Below are 16,395 nucleotides of genomic sequence, written 5' to 3' on the forward strand. Positions count from 1 at the left end.
AGTGGAGTTGGACGCTGCGTGGCAGTGGATGATTTTGTGAGGAGATGAGGCTCACTTTCACCTGAATGGAGCTGTGAATATCCACAATAGCCTTGTAAGCGCAGAACTCGCATGCAATCCAACAAATTCCTTTGCATTCACTCAATGTTACTATCTGGTGCGAGTTTACAGCTTGGTTTATCATTAGACCATTCTTTTCTGAGGACATTCGTCAGGCGGGTCCTGTGACCTGCTCGGTCACTGCCGAGAAGTACCGCGATATCATAAACAGTTTTGTTGTGTCACAGATACAGCAGCGCCTGTGTATGGATTTAGTCATTTTCATGCAGGATTGGGCCCCTCCACACATTGGTCGATCCGTACAGGGGGGTTCTTCGAGAACATATCACGAAAGTCAGAGTGATCAGCCGTGCGTTTCCCACTGCATGATCGCCTCGTTCACCTGATCTGCCTCTGGTGACTTGGCTCTGGGAATTTCTCAAAGACAGGGTTTATCGGGATCGTCCTGATAACTTGCCAGCGCTGAAAGCATAACACAGCATGTGCGCAACATCAGTACCCGACTATCTGTTTTGTCGTTGAACACACTGTGCAAAGGATGCAGTTTGTCGCATGCCGAGAAGGGCAGTACATCGAATAGTATAGCCCGTGAATGCATAATATAAGTAAATAAAAATGTGTTATTTAGGCTTGTGTCGTTTTTCTCCTTCTTACACACACACACACACACATTAAAAGTATTACATCTACATTCGGTTTATTATACAGCGCTCCTGGTGGTGGATTTTGGAACTTTTTTTTTTTTTTTTTTTTCCAGATATTTTCTCAGATATCGCTTCTGCATGACGCATAGTGTATTCCTGCAACGTTTCGCAGCATTTGGATCACTGGATCGCATTCCACAGGGCCTTACAAAGGGATACATTAATTTTGATCACCCTATATATAGCCATCCCCAGTACTACAAAGGGGAGTCCGGATATTTTTGATCAGATAATGTAAGTCGCAGGTTTACGTATGCTTAGCTACTCGTGAAGGTTATAACATTGAACTCATCCACTTCTAAACGGAGCTTCCGCAGCACAGGTCGGTATCGAAGATGTCCTCTGGTTGGAAAGATCTTGGATCTAATTCTGCCATAGACATAGTTTTAGGTGGTAGATGAATGTAAACTACCGGTGTGAGAGCAGCAATCTGCTTATTTGAAGCGTAAAACCTTCTAACTTGGTGAACTTCTTATGTTTTTTTTTTCTTCTTTTACTAGTGCCATCTTCTTCTATCCTAGTACCATCTCAGCCACGACTTTTCGAATATTATCCTTCCACTGTGGCCGTGGTTTTCTCTAGGTTCCTTTTCATCAGTCCTCATAAATGCATGTTTAAGAATTCTCTCATCTGTTCTTTCCGCATGTCCAAGCCTTCTCAGTTTAATTTCATCGGTTAGTAATGGATTCTATAGAGTTGGTCTAGTTCTTCATTATGTCTTCTTCTCCATTCGCCTGTTGTGTTGTTTCTTACTTATACATAGGTCCAAATACTTTTCAATCGATAATATAAAACAATAGGGCTAATGATTGTCTTATATATTTCTGTTTAAACTCTGCTCGAGAGAATTTTAAAATCTAATAAACGATGTATATGGTGAGTGATCTATTTACATACATTCCACCTTGTATTTCAGTACTAATTTTATTCTGATTTATTTATTTCAGTAATTAATATTCCAGGATATTTGAAGGAAGTTGCTTTACATTTCTGGTTATCAATAGTAAATTGGTCGTTTCCCTCTGGTTGTCGTTGTTTCTACATAATTTTTAATATTCAGCTTATCCTGATTGATTTGCTATCTTAGCGGCTTTTAAACAGCAGTTTAGGATTTTCTGAATGTTATTCTAATGTCTTCAGCATTTTCTTCAACTAGGCAAATAAACCGGAATATATTAATATTACTGTTCTACTTGTGTTATCTTTTACAGTTTCTCTAATAATTTTTTCAAAAGCTAAATTAAGGATGTGTGAAAGGCCATTTTCTGGCTTCATCCTATCTTAATAGTGAAAGGTTCAGATGTAATTCCATTAGCTATACTATGCTCTGGCTGTTGGTCGATTTATTATCTTATGACATATTTGAAGGTATTTCAAATATACTGTCTAACCCCCCTCTCTCTTTCTCGGAATGCTATCATGTGTTTTTTATCTATAATTTGAAGTCTGAAGTGTATTGAAAAATTACGTTTGGGCTCTTAAAAAAGTTTCTTATGATGCAGTGATACATAAACATTTTTTTCAGTTTATATGAGTAAACATTATAAATTTTCCATTTTAGATTATAACCTTTAATATTTTTATGAAATTTGGGATATGATTTTGACGATTCAGATAATTACAATCCACTCTTGTTCCAGCATGTTGATTACTAATGCTCGTTTGTTTTAAGCATCTTCTTTATAGTATTCCATCTCAACAACTCATTAGAACTCATGTTTATTATTAGAACTATTGTGTAACTTTATCCAGAAGGCTTTTGTGCAAACAAATAAGTATACTTTTATCTGCATTATTTTCGTAGTGAATATCTACATACATTTTAGGCCTCACTGACGTAAATTCAATCAGCTTCATATCGTTATCTCATAGCAATATTCAAAATTCTGATTATGAACAATTCTGAGCTTCGATTTCCTAATGCGATCAATCTGGCAAACTTAGCCCACAACTCTATCATAGCAACCGTCGTCATAGCAACAATCCTTGTGTCTCACCTGGTGAGAGCGTCGACTGGAAAGGTCGGTAGGTTAAAAAAATCCATCTTTCTATTCTGATGACTTCTCCATCATTCTCTCTCTCTCTCTCTCTCTCTCTTTTTCTTCCTATGTTTGCGCACATATTTATGTACTGTTAATTTCACAATTCTGTAACGTTGTTAGAATTCGAAACCACTCTTTATGTAGGTTGTCGACTGAGACCAGATTGCACAAAAATAAATCAGCCCATTCCTACCTTCCACGAACGCTAAGCGACGCCACACTCCTTCAAGCTTTGCTCTACTGTGAATAGACCAGAGGGTGTGTCCTTGTCTCTAACGTCCCAGGGGTTGTGTGTCTCATACAATGTGAAGTTATGTAATTACACTGATAATTTCCCTAGGACGCAGCTGCTTGCAACCTTGTATTCCACGGAGAGATAGAAAGAAGGGCATCCACACCAAAATTATGGGATCTGTCAACAGAAGTTGGTACATGGTGACGGCCTCCAGCAACTTTGGATATCGGATCCGACTGATTTGAATATTACATAGTTATCAGGAACTCTTGTTTGTTACCAGTCTCCAGCTGGTCTAAGAAAATATCTACTCGTTTTTTTAATAGTTAAAAGAAAAGATCATTTTAAATACATGTTTATTTTGATCAGTGCACTCCTTTGCAACTAGTAACAAAAGAATAAACTTGTGACTTGAAACTTGCTTCGCTCAACTTCGTTCCCCTTTGTATCGTCCTGCTTCAGTTCTTTACGTAATATATATACGTAAAGAATATATATAAGGCGAGAGTGGAGCACTACTCTCATACGGGGAAATTTCAAACCAGCCGACAGATTAACCTGAGAAAACATACACAATTGACAGAAAACTCACGGCCATACACTATGTTTGAGCTTCTCTAGCTATTTATACAGACGCTGTCTTCTTGTAACATGAATCAACGATATGCATTAAGTTTAAATACCGTTACCTGAAATATGTTCGACAGATAAGATTTCTTGGCAAATTTACTGCGTTACCATGGAAACTGTACCCACGGCAACAAAGATTTTTTTTTAAATATATTAATCCCATACACGAGATACAGAACGTATTGATATATTCTTTTAACACAAACTCTGAGAAACATCGTATGAGGAAAGCTGTTACAGAGGACAGAGATAGATTGAATGAAAGAGAAGGGTGGGGTTTGATTAGGCAGAGGTTAAAGCTGAAGTGTGAATTGATGTCGACCAGTAGCTGCTCGTGTTTTCAAGCATCAAGTGGAAGAATAATAAGGACCACTTCGGCAGCACCCATGAAAATATCTATAAAAAAGCAGAAACAAAATCTGTGAGGAGGTGATTGAAGTGAATCTGTTATACGGATGTTTTTGGTGCACCCCAAATGTTAAAAGAGTATTCTGAAGTTGAGTGTATTTGAGATTTATAATAATGTTAACAGTTATACAGGTGAAAAACCTTGTCTTGAATGGAAAACAGTTTTTTTTTTTTTTTTAGGCCAAGGACGTAATGGATGTAGCGTACATGTGCTAGGAAAGGCTAGAGGTGTAAGTCAATCGAAGAAGTGAGAGCTCTTTCTTGAGAGAAAATCTTACTATAAAAAATCATTACTCGCAGTAAGATTTAGTACAAACAGTGGCTTATAATATAACCCAGTTTAATGTTTATGAATTTTTGTTAAATTCAAAATCCATATTTAAAACTGAATTATATGATCATTTCATTTTGCCTACTGACCGACTGGTGACTGGCCTAGATTAGAGGTTGTTCAAATATAACAGACGAATAAGTGTGTCGCATTTGTTGATTTGTAGGCACAAAAAATTTAAAACTACATAAATTGTTAAGAATTCGGAGATAAGTATTTTACAACGATCAGTAAATATTTCGGTAGCATTTTTTAAACACGTCACGTGATAAAATACAAATCATGTCGCTACAATAAGTGTCGCCATCTGGTGTCAAAAATGAGGAAGATTTTTCTGTCAGTGTTTTTGTTGTGCGTGATACAGCTTAAAGTGTCGTATATACGGGTGCGTTCATGCATGAAACATAGAGGAGGTATTTAATAAGATTGTTGCGTGTACGAGGGACGCGATACTAGATACATACAGATTGTATAATTTCCATTTTAATTTTTCCTCGTATGTTTTGCATATTTAACAAATACGCCTATCAGCAAGACAGCGAATTTTTATTCGTAGGAATTATTAGGAATTCGCACGTGTTTATTCAAAAATAGTTTTAAAATGTTTTTCATAATGTACATATTCTGTAGAGGATATTAGGTGTACGTTTCGGTTGTTTTCATTTTTTTTAAATTATTTAATTTCTTATTTATTTGCAGTTAAATAAATAAATATCCATTTACTAACACTAGTCATAAAAATAAGTACTCGAATAATAAATAATAATAACAAGAATAAATTATATATATAATTTCAGGCAGCATATTGTTTCGTGTAATACTGATAGGCGGTAACATAGGATAATGCTCTGATTCCCAGAATACTGGAAGACGGTAAAGTTATGCCAATATGGAGACCATAATTATAATTGTGCCATTCTTTCGCGCCTATTAAAAATTGAGGGACGTGATACTAGATACATACAGATTGTATAATTTCCATTATAATTTTTCCATTAATTCTAATTTACGATAACCATCCATCTTCCAGTAAATAATGTATACATTATCTACCCCTTAGACGATTTTCACCGTTCGCAATGATAGTATGCCCACGCGTTTGAGATCTCCACTTATACCATGGCATTCCACTTATTGGAGATCTGAAGCGGCTTGAAAAAGCTTTATGTTTCGTCTACAGACGGGTTTCTGATCGCACCTACTCCATCTACGATGCTAATACACACTATAGCCCAATCTCGTAGTGCAGTTGGCATAAAAAATAAAGTTCAGAGTTATTTTCAAGCATGTTAATTTTAATTCTACAATAAAAATAATGAAGTTATATTTAATCTATTCAATTTTTTATCTTCTTTCATGGTAAACAAAATCAGTGTATTGGCCAGAAAATTAGTTGACTTTTATTTCCTTTTACTGTGTCTCTTCCTTTTTTTTCAAAATGGTTTTATCATTGTCCATTATTTTAATGATTTTATGTTGAAATACTTCCCAATGTGATGATTTTTTCTTTATTTTATCTAGTTCGGTTTTGGAAATTATTTCATAAGTGGTCTGTCACGTTTCTATCATGACAGATGTTTTGTACCTACTCTTCATTTCACTGAGTACGTTATAATGTCGAATAACTGGTTTATATATTTAAACTCTGCTTTTAGTAAGTAAATTTTTGTCTTTCGTATGAAATCATTTAGACAGCTGCTTTTAATACCTATTGTCTCACTACCTTTTCTGCATTACAAGTTACTCTATTTATTTTACTTTTGTTATTTTAATCTATTTATGTTAGTTATTTTATTTATTTACTTTTATATTTTGTTTTCTTCTTTAATCAAATGTTATATTGTACTGGCTCTGAGAAGGCTATCATGCATTTTTTTTTTTTAATATTAATGTGCTCATGAAAGACTTTCCTGTTTACAGTGAGAATTCATACAGCAATTTTCACAAGTCATCTTCGTGTTCTGTTAGTAGCAGAATAGCATATACATAAAGAATTATTCTTCCTCCCCCCTTAATTTAGGCTGGTAATTTATGTTTATTCATCGATATTTCTTGTTATATCATTCATATTAGTATGGAATAGTATAGGAATATGTGAGTCACACTGACTTAATAATTCCGTTTATATATATTTTATATACACATCCTTGTTTTTATTTATTTATTTGTTTATTTTTATTTTTTTTTGCATTAAACCATTATTATTATTTTGCATCTCCATGGAGTCCGCATTGCAGTTTAGAACTTTCAGAAAATCCTTTATCTGCATTTCGTCAAAAGCCATTCCTAGGTTAATAAAGTATAAATATATTTTTCTTATATTCTATAGATTTTTCTACCAATAAACTTGGAAAAAATATTTCATCATTATTAGGAAATCTTTGCAGTTCGTCTACAGAATCTATTATTTCATTTTTTTTTTTATATATAATCATATGTCAATAGTGGTAATATTGTGTTTAAAAGGTTAATTCATCTGCAGTTTTCTGAGTTTTTTTCCCCCTTTTTAATTATCTTCTAGCATTATCTTCCAGACTTTAAAAATTATATTATATTATTCCATTTTAAACTGCACGCATTACTGTAGTTTTTATCAATAGCCAGGATATCGACTGTTTCTTCTAATAGAATTTCATATTAGGTTTTATTAGCTGTATAATTTATCTAGTTTAATGTTATTTTTTAAAATTCTTTTCACCTAAATAAACTTATATCTCTATTTTTTTCTTCAGCAAAGCTAGGATTTTTTTATACTCGGACATAATTATTTTTATTCTATGAACCAAAACTGCCATTGTGATTTTTAGATGCTATATATATCACCTTCATGAACGGGAAGTCACAAAATCTATAACACAACATTGTCGTGTGGACAGAGTGGATAGCGTAACCAACAAGCTATGGATTCGAATCCTGCTGTGGGTAATGGATGTCTTTGAATGTCTTTAAGTAGTAAATAAAGTTTATCGCCCGATCTGCTTATTGGAGGCGTGAAATGGCTCGAAAAACTTTCATGTTTGATCTACAGAACACAATTTATGGATTATCTAACACTTAGCTCATCATCGGTACAAATGTCCTATATATAAGTTTCTAACCTTTTGTGAGTGCGATTCATATAAAAAAAAAAAATAGTCATTTACCAATCATTCGTTTTTAGTTATACTTCGAGCTCACCGTACTACATTGTTCTGGAATTATTTTATTTTATTTTATTTTTTTATTTTAGGAAATGCATTTCCCAGAAACCGCAGTCTGTACTGGTTCAGAACGCTGATAGAGAAGAAAGGATAAAATATATACATATAAAATATACTTTATGAGGATGAAATATATTCAGTATACATAAAATGTATGCTATATATATATTTGAGGATAAAATCCATCCGCAACACACGTAACTTGTGCGAGACCTTTGAGACATAAAGAGCGGTCATCCGAGTTATTCCAAAGTTTTCTACGATATTTATTGGTGACACGAGCAAGAAGATTCCTGTTGATCGACTGTGGAGGAATCCATATCAATGATCATTTATTACAGCAATTTCCAGGTAGTAGACGACTGGTCATGGATTTTTCCATTATTTTCGAAAGAACTGATGTGAGAAGAAAAAGAGCAATAATTTGATGGTAAAGTCGTGCTCTTCTTAGAAAATAGTAGTGGATGGGCTAATTTCCAAGCTGAGGATGTCTATTAGCAAAACGAAGAGTGCTAAAAAGGTGATGTAAAATAGGATCGCGGCCACTTTTCGATGTCGAAAGGTGTACAACTAGAAATAAAGATGGAGATGGGCGGACTTATGACTGTAAACGTGAACATCATTAAAGCTGGAAATGAAACCACGTATATTTGTGTAGTACATTGGGAGAGTATCAGGAGATTTGATTTTTCTCGAATGTCATGCATAGCCACTCAAAATATTATGACTACCATCCTGATTGTTTCTAGCCTTCTCCTTTCCCCTCTCCGACTGCTAGAAATGCCGCTACGTGGTGTTGACTCTTATATGACTTTTGAATGTTGTAGGAAGTATGCCATATGATGTTGTCAGGTTTGCCTCCCGTAGATTTTCTATTGGATTCAAATCCGGCAGCCATGGTGACATCTGGAAGTTGTCACCGCCGTCGTGTTCAGTGAACCATTGTCGAACGATATGAAGTGGCATGGCGCATTATCCAGCAGGAACACACCTGTGCCATCTGGATAGACAGTTACTGCGAATGTGCACATGATTAACCGCAATTGATAAAAGTGTTGCATTCATAGTATCATAGTATAGCCTAGACAGGTATTAAGGCTCCAAGCGATTCTCAAGAAAATATGAGAATCCATAACGCAGTCTCCACTTGCTAGCGTCTACTGGACCATTATATCGGGTTGATTCGCCTCCTATCCCCAGGTTTTCACCGAGCCTTCCACCTACCATTCACATAGCTGGAAATGAGATTCATCTGAAAATGCTTAATTTTCTTTCCATCTTGTGGTTCAGTGACGTTTCTAAGATGAAACTGTAGACAGTCGTTGGTGATTAGGCAAAAGCATGAGTACTTTGACTGGACGTCTACTTCGGATGTTTATATAGAGGAGGATACATTTGGATTCTGGTGTGGGAAAATCCGGTATTTGTTTCTTGGTTAAATATCATGGTTAGCCATTCGACAGTTTTTCATCTATGCGGTACAACCTGCATTCACCATGAGAAACGACATGGTCAAACCTGTTCCAAAAGTGGAAGAACACTGGATGGACCAGAAGTCGCTGGCCGTTGAGGCATGCTCCCCCTCCCCATCGCTCGACCACCTTCTAGTCTATCCATTGCCCTTCCACTTTTGAAACAACTTAACTAAACAGCCTACAATACTGGCAGTTACAGGGATATTGCCACCCTTCAACTAATACCCTAAAATCATGTTTTTTTTTTTTTTTTTTTTTTTTTCAAAGTCCGTCAGATCACGTTCCTTGCTATGTCGTTCAACAACTTCGGATGAACAGTATGTCACAAACTTCAGCATCATGTATACTGGCTTTCATTATGACCGATTACTACCTCCCAAAATGGAATGGCCAATTGTCAAATAAAGGGGATGGTCATAATATTCTAACCTGATTGTGTTCCTTTCCTGATTTCTCTTATTTGTTTTAGGTGGGCTGAAATTTGGAGGTACATGAAATACGTAAGGATAAATTCTTTTGATAAGTAGTATGAAGAAATTCATGGAGAAAATTCATCCCTTTCCTCAACAAACTTTGGATCCGGCAATCTCCTTTCATGCACACCTTGAAGAACAGTAGTAGGCTTCTAAATAACCCGGAAGCCTTCAAAAGAGGTTCGGTGCTATCATCTAGCAGCCGGTCTGTAAAACAAACTTTTTAATGCTGTATCCTAGGAAAGAAGAAATATTTCCATGATGTTACGAAGTAAACTTAAAACATCATACTGCTCGCATGATGCACTTTCGAAAACTTTTCTTTGCGTGCAGTGTTCAGCTTATCTAATATACGATTCCAACATTCTTTCGTGTTCGGAATCGCATATTAGATAAGCTGAATAAAAATAGTCATATATGAATAGGCTACTAACTTAACTAAATGATTCAATAGCACAGACTATATAATCTGAATTGTTGCAATGAGTTACTCAGTTAAATTTTTCTACAGGAACCAGAATGAAGCTTCATCGACTATGACAATGTATACCTTGCTATTACACCTTTGGGGATGAATATGACCGCTTTTATCTCATCTGAGAATGGGGACGATACAGACACCAACTACCCCATTTAAATTTTTAAATGTTATTTTTCTTTATGCAGCTACGAGGGTGGTCTGAAAAGTTCTCGGCCTAACAATGAAAAAACGAATTTATAATTTAAAAATTATTTTTATTTTCAACATAATCTCCCTTAAGACTAATACATTTATTCCAGCGATGCTCCAGCGCCATTATCCCGTCCCTGTAGTAGTTCTCAGTAAGATCTGCAAAATACCCCTCTACAGCTGCAATCCCCTATTGATTCGAAGAAAAACGCTGACCAGCGAGGAAGAGTTTTAGTTTTGGGAAGAGATACAAGTCAGAGGGAGCCAAATATGGGGAATAGGGTGGATGTTCCAACATTTCATAATGCAGATCCCTTAATTTTCCCATTGCCAAAACACCCTTGTGGGCACGTGCATTGTCCTGATGAAAGATTTTTTTTTCTTCTGCAAACCGAGTCTTTTCTCACGATTTTTTTCGTCTAGTCTGATTAAAAGATCGGAATAATATTCCCCGGTTATTGTTTTACCTTTTTCGAGATAATTAATAAACAAAATGCATTTAGCATCCCAAAACACCGATGCCATGACCTTTCCTGCTGATGGAACCGACTTTGTCTTCTTTGGCTGAACAACCGGCTTCTGTCCACTGCTGTTTGGATTCTGGTGGGTAATTTTGAATATAAGTCTCATCCATAGTAATAAACCGACGTACAAAACCTGTTTTATTCTTGTTAAAACGCTCCAAGCACTGTTCACAGATTTTCATGCGAGTGCGTTTTTGATCTGCTGTGAGCAAGCGCGGCACCCATCTTGCGCAAAGCTTTTTCATATGCAATTCTTCATGCTAAATATATCCTACACGTTCTTTAGAAATGCCTATAGTCTCAGCAATTTCACGCACTCTTACTCGCCGGTCATCCAATACCATATTGCGCACTTGATCAATGATTTCTGGTGTTGTTACACTTTTTGGACGTCCACGTGGATCATCTTCAAGGCTGGTACGGCCACGTTTAAACTCGCAGCCCATTTCTTAATTGTTGAAAACGAAGGAGAAGAGTGCCCATAAACGTTTATGAACTTCGAATGAATTTCTTTTGGCGTTAAACATTCTTTTACAAAGAATTTTACAACAACAGTAGTGCGCATGCTTAAATTGGAATCCCTCTACATGTACAGTCGCGTGTTCATGGATTAAACCTAATGGGCTGATATTAAAACTAATTAAATTAAATTAAAAAATAACAGATAAATTTATTCAATACAATTGAGGATAACAATTTCTTAAACTTTTGGAGTAGTGAGGCAGTCGTTCCGATTAAGATTAGGTCTATGAAGTAAGGCTTCAACACTTTCTTTATATAAACGTTCGTATTTATATATGTATCTATGTAGCAGCTTAGCGTTTTGCCATTGGATTCTGAACATCAAGACCGTACCGTCTTAACAAATCTGACCTTGTGGCATACGCTAGCCAAATTCAAACTGGGCATTGTTTAAATATAGTTTTGTTTGTTAGTCAATTATTTTTAAAACATTTTTTCCAAGATCGATAGTAAAAAATGTAATAACTAAAAAAAAAAAAAAAATCAGCTAACGCCTTTTTATTCCCGTATACAGGAGTAGGCGAGGCCATTTAGCCCTATCTAACTTTTGGAGACTGAGTGGGCAGTTCAATCTCCACTGGTACCCAATCAGAGACAGATGGCCCAAAGTTATCACTAATTAAGCGGTACGCAGTGAAGAGAGACGGCTCAAATGTGCCGCCATCTCGTGGTCCCTAACCCTAACACAATATATTTAATGTCTGAAAAAATAATGTGGGTTCTACGGTCGATTTTCTTGAGTTTACAGGACGAAAAACCCGAGTTTCCGGGAGGAAAAACCTTCTTACCCGTGCCAGAGATCGACTAACTCGGGAACCGGTCGAAAAAAGCTTAGAAAAATTTCCTCTAGTCGCCGACTAGACTCGAAATGAAGTCTTCTTTCGTGCGGCCAAGCGCTGTGGTGTGCAAACGCCACATCCACTGAGCTACACAGGCTTAGATTCAATGTAATAACTAATAGTCAAATAAATTTTATTATAAATTAAAACCGATCAAACAAAGCAATTAAAATATTACATTACACTTTAAATTTAATTTTCGCTCATATTTACGAATTAGGTGAAAAAACTACGACATTTAAAAATTTTTGGAACGAAAATGAATACAGATATTGAAAAGATTTTTTCCGTTGTTTTTTTCTCTGTAGAATCTGTAGAATTAATTATATATACACATAATTAATTCTACAGATTCTACAGAGAAAAAAATCAACGGAAAAAATGATGTATTATTAGGATCTCTTTACAAAGATCCTTTCGGGTCCTTTTAACTATTATCCACATGTAAAAGCTGTTCTTACTTGTCTAAGTAGTATTATTGTTTCTCTGATCTTAATTTAGAAACACATTGAATTGCACACATACATTTTTGGATATTCTAGCATATCTCAATCCATTTAATGAAAATCAGACTCATCAGTAACCTTAACCACGTTATTTTAACGTTATTTCACTTTATTTATGATAAAATACCGTTAACAATTTCAATGTAATTTAGGTTTGGTTTTATAAAGATTTTATGATTTAAGTAATGGTTACTGAATGATAGATTAGAATTTGATACTGAGTCGCATCAAATACAAAAGTCATTTGCACTGGTGACAAATCATTTATGTAAATAAATGATTTGTCTAAACTCACGAGATCACATGTATTGTGATATCTTTACTGCACTCGTTCACAAATGGCAAAACAACTAATATATCCACAAAAAAGCACGCGAAAAAATAACTGCAGCATCTGAGACAGATTTGTAACATGCAGATCCAGCTGATCATAAATCGATATGAAAAGGGAAAGAAATGCATAAACAAACAAAATATGAGTTTTGTAGCCCACCGTTTTGAGTATATATCACCATAGTACAGGACTCAACATTTTAACCATAGACTCTATTGAGTTCATCGACATTGCACTTTACCACTAAATAATACGTTCCAAGTAGCATGCAGTCTATCTTCTGGTCCCGATGGAATCGCAGAACTTATGTTGCAGCTAAGCCTATTTTCATGTAATTAAGAGCGGGGGTGAACAGTCCTTTTCAAAGAAAAGCCATTTCTGGATGTTTACGCTGATATTTCACTTGATGGCAGATAGTTGTTTATCCTTACAATAAATGGCATGTAATTTTGCTACTTTTGTTGATTCTGTTGCACCTCCCCTTCTTTTGTACTGTATGAAGCTACAATGTCACTGAAACCAAGCTCTCTCATTTCTAATATAAAATATATTTTTATTTCCTGTTCTCACTTTTTGGAGCCTTCTTGTCTCAGTCGGTATCGAATGCCCTCTGGTTGAAAAGACCGCGGTTTGAATACTACGACAAACAATCTATAAGGGCTTTTTAACTGAAGGTGGGTTAGCCGGTCTTATACTGAAGGGGGGGGGGGGATTTTTCTCTCGGAAACTCGGGTTTTTCATTGTGCAAACAGACAGGCTGGCCATAAGAAAAACCCAGAATTTAGACAAAATTCAAAATATATACCCTAAATAAATGAACGTTAGGAAAGCCAAGGACACTTGGCTGGTTGTGATTGTCAAGGCCTGTGATGACGATGATGATTTAAAAAAAAAAAAATTAAAGTAACTCTTAACCTTCTGCATTTAACTTTTTTTTTGCCCAAATGTACTTCCAAATATTTAAATGTAATATTAATACGGTTTGTCTTTCTTCCCAATATTTTGCTCAATCACGAATAACTGTATACTTCATAACTTAACCCTGTAAGAAGCTTCTTTATAGATATAACCTATCTTTAGACCGAACTGGCGAGACTTAGGCAAACGTAATTTATGCCAGGAGTCGATAATCATTCAAGGAAGAAGTGTCATTTTTTTGGGGGGGGGGGTTACTCTGATGAAAATATTTCAAGAAGCAGTGAGACACACACACAAACGAGAATCACACGTGTGCACTGTTTCGTTTGGCTTTCTGCATGCCTACTGCCTTTTCCTTTTCTTGAATCGCCAACTGGACTGATTCCAACAAACGTGTGTTTTTTTTTTTTTAGTAACGTCTTTCCATGTTTGACTTCTTATTGTTGGACACTTTCTCTCTTTCCAAATGAAGTACAAGACCTCGATATAAATACATTACTCATTCGATTCATTTTGAAAGTTTTGATGTTCATCTTCTGTGTTTTTCACTCTGTCTTTGTCAACTTCGTCTTTATAACTCATTTCTATTTAATTTACAGTCTGAAATGTAACGGTCCGTCTCCCCTTCCTACTTGTTTTAATATCAGCATTCCCGATCGAAGCCAATTAGTACTAAGTAATATTAAACGACATTCATCATGTGAAACTAATGTGGTGTTTTGTTCGTGGTGGCTGGAAGCTATGCACAGTAGTAGTAGTATGGAAAGTCGACAATTAATAATGTCCGGTTCTCCATACGACATTAAAATACTGACACGAACGTTTTATATATCATAACTCAGTACCGTACACTTTTTTGTATAATATATATATTATTAATAAAACTTATGTATTCAAAGAATTCTAATTCCTTCACTTCGGATGATTTTGTGATGAATAGCTCAGTCCTAGTGAACAATTGTCTCTTTGCAATACGGTCTGCACCTTAGAATTTATTTCATAGACTAATCATAGTAGAATGAATACAACATACCTTTGCTGCAGTTTTATGAGCAGAGTGGCCTTCTGAGTAGGGAGAGGAGACTTTTATGCAATCTCAAACAACAAAAACAAAACTTAAAGTTGTCATGATTTATAGTCCTTAAGGTTGCAATATTTTGTGTCTTAGAGAACACTTCACTTCTATACGTTAAAGATACCAAGTAATTTTATAAACTTGATTTTATAATCCTTTTTCCCAAGTAAGCAGGTAAGTCAAGTTCGCGCCTGAAGTATTTTCAGGTCTGAGGCAACTCGTGGTAAAGGATGGAGTAAGATCTGATCACTTTCCTTAGTATCTCCCATAACGCAAAGCACATCTCCTTGCGGACATGAATAATGCTATGCATTAAGGGAAGGGCCACTACCCAGACCGGTTTCGACTTTTATCGAGGTCTCGTCAGTGGGAGCCACACCCTGAGATGCCAAGGTTGAAGTAATGCAGCACTTATAAATTTTACCTGTAGACACTAAGTGATCAGATCTTACTCCACCTTTATCACGAGTTGCCTCAGACCTGAAAATACTTCAGGCGCAAACTTGACTTACCTGCTTGTTTGCTTAGTTGGGAAAAAGGATTAAAACGAAGTTTATAAAATTTCTTGGTATCTTTAACGTATAGTATATAAGGTAAAAAACTTTCTACATCTTTCTCTCATCCTGAGATTTTTATTTAATAAGGTCATATCACCTTGTGGCAACTTGTATAGGTAAAATTTATAAGTTCTGCATTACTTCAACCTTGTCATCTAAGGGTCTGGCTCCCACTGACGAGACCTCAATAAAGATCGAAACTGATCTGGGTAGTGGCCTTTCCCTTAATGCATCATAGCATCATACATGTCCGCAAGGAGATGTGCTTTGCATTTTGGGAGATACTAAGGAAAGTGATCAGAGCTTACTCCATCCTTTACCACGAGTTGCCTCAGACCTGAAAATACTTCCAGTACAAACTTCACTTACCTGCTTGTTTGCTTAGTTGGGAAAAAGGATTAAAACTAAGTTTATAAAATTGCTTGGTATCTTTAACGTATAGTATACCCAAGGTAAAAAACTTTCTACAACTTCATTTCTATATCCGGACTGAGGAACTGCAGGCAAGCTAGTAATGCTGACTGGGTCTCAGGACTCTATCAGTAATTATATTGATCGGATTGGGCGACATACAATTCAATCTACGTGTGCATTTTTCTTCATCTTTGTCCTTAAGCAGATATTAGCTTAGCGATCACCTGAAAAAAAAAAAAACACGAAAAGAAATGAATGGCTTCACCATTAAATTATGTATCAAATAATAAATGATATACATTATGGCCATAAATGTAGTTATTTTTTTGGGAAAACTCCTCTAGAAACATTCCTGACATGCTATTTGTACAGCAATATTTATAGGTTTATGTAATGCAAAAAAATAAATAAATCCTCTAATGCTTTTTTATATCCCCGAAGACGTAAGCAGAACTCGTTTAGAGCAAACATTTTTGGA

The 16,395-nt window shown here is 35.6% G+C and overlaps 1 protein-coding gene and 1 long non-coding RNA gene across 5 annotated transcripts in view; one reads left to right on the forward strand and one right to left on the reverse strand.

Annotated features, from left to right (window-relative positions):
* Positions 1 to 16,395, reverse strand: part of LOC150100420 (uncharacterized) — a 121,854-nt gene that overhangs the window by 68,640 nt on the left and 36,819 nt on the right. For 2 of the 3 annotated variants that reach the window (XR_016549257.1, XR_016549256.1), the window contains exon 2: positions 14,905 to 16,141. This is a non-coding gene — a long non-coding RNA (uncharacterized LOC150100420). The remainder of the gene's footprint in view (positions 1 to 14,904; positions 16,142 to 16,395) is intronic. The other variant, XR_016549258.1, reaches the window with a different exon arrangement.
* Positions 1 to 16,395, forward strand: part of LOC150100421 (myocyte-specific enhancer factor 2-like) — a 287,084-nt gene that overhangs the window by 58,719 nt on the left and 211,970 nt on the right. The gene's annotated exons all lie outside the window — the stretch shown is intronic.

The sequence above is a fragment of the Typopeltis vanoorti genome, chromosome 13, assembly GCF_054136105.1.
Source record: "Typopeltis vanoorti isolate ZY-2024b chromosome 13, IOZ_Tvanoo_1.0, whole genome shotgun sequence".
Lineage (NCBI taxonomy): Eukaryota > Metazoa > Arthropoda > Arachnida > Uropygi > Thelyphonidae > Typopeltis > Typopeltis vanoorti.